This window comes from Euprymna scolopes, chromosome 12 (genome assembly GCF_053919585.1).
Source record: "Euprymna scolopes isolate OS-2025 chromosome 12, ASM5391958v1, whole genome shotgun sequence".
NCBI lineage: Eukaryota > Metazoa > Mollusca > Cephalopoda > Sepiida > Sepiolidae > Euprymna > Euprymna scolopes.
Window position 1 is genome coordinate 111,502,798 of NC_136493.1, and position 1,392 is coordinate 111,504,189.

Here is a 1,392-nt window from a genome sequence, read left to right on the forward strand (position 1 = left end):
ATCTCGACATTAATTTAAAACGATATTCCAGTCGAGGCTTCATAGCGTAGTCGTAACACACCCGACTACGGGCTTTGTGGTTGCAGGGTTAAACCTCTATGAAATACGCGTCAGTGAATAACTATTATATATATATATCTATATATATAAAAGTGAAAATGTGTGTATGTATGTTTGTGTGTATGTATGTATGTTTTTGTGTCTGCTAAAAACTTTCGACAGACAAAACAAAAATTCACAAACTTGGTCTCATATGAAAGCCCCACCTTCCGGACGATAAATATCGAAAAATTGGCCCAAAGTGATCATCAGAAGTGCGTCAACTGATCGATTTTCTGCCCCCCCAAAAGTGACATTACATATTACTAAATCGATTTATAACTGCCTCAAAAAATACGGCCGCCAACTCTTCTACATAAAGTATACACGCGGCCGTTTATTTTGTGTCAACTTGTATTTAAAACCCGCTGAGTCATGTCACGTGATCTTGACGTCAGCAAGCTCTAATGGCGGTCTGAATTTACAATTTAAAAATGTTGTTATCGGTAAAAAAAAAATTAATTAAAGCTAAACTATGAACTTCTACGCTATGGCAACGTTACCTAAGTTATTACCACATTCAAAATAGGTAGATACGATAGTTAAACGAAAAATAACAAGACAAACATGTGAAGTAAAAAAAAATTACGCTTACAAAAAATATTAACGAACGAAGTTTTTAAAAATAAAAACAGCCAGACGCCATTTTCCAGTCTTTAGAGTAAGGAAGACGAAGTGAGTGAGAGAGAGAGAGAGAGAGAGAGAGAGAGAGAGAGAGAGAGAGAGAGAGAGAGAGATGTCTAGACAGAAAACGAGAAAAACGTTAACTTTTTCACCCCGAAATCGACAATTTTCGACAGGGAGGAGGGTCAACAACGCATGCGTCAGATGACGTCAGGACGTCGTAACCTGATTTACTTTAAATAGTTGATAAACCAAACAAACTTTAAAGACGTCGCTTTAGCTCAGGTAGTTAAGACCTTGGTTCATTATCTAAACGTTTTGGGTTCGAATCGTAGTGTGGGATATCTTTTTTTTTTTTTTTTCGATTTTTTAAATTTAAATATTGAACCCTGTATTATTTAAGCCATTTTTCACGTAACGTTCGTTCGTTTTTCTGTTTTAATCGTTCGTTTGTCTTACGTTATTTTTTTTGTGTTTCACCCCCCCCCCCGCTTAATTAACACGTTGTTTTCTTTTCTTACTTCGCTTATAACAATGCTTACATCGTCATCGTCGTCGTCGTAACGCTGGACGACTTTCAAACATCTTTCACTTCTGGCTGGCCGATTTTATTTTCAAACTTCGCCTCAGGGGTTCGGCTTCGATCCTACCCCCCGGCTTCTTTTTTAT

The 1,392-nt window shown here is 37.1% G+C and overlaps 1 protein-coding gene across 1 annotated transcript in view; it reads left to right on the forward strand.

The window, feature by feature from the left end:
* The window catches only part of LOC145291454 (uncharacterized), a 76,991-nt gene extending 75,826 nt beyond the window's left edge, over window positions 1-1,165 (forward strand). Inside the window, exon 7 of the mRNA XM_080137313.1 lies at window positions 1-1,165. This exon is cut by the window's left edge and continues 635 nt beyond it. The gene's annotated coding sequence lies outside the window, so the exon portion shown is untranslated.
* Window positions 1,166-1,392: the final 227 nt, after the last annotated feature.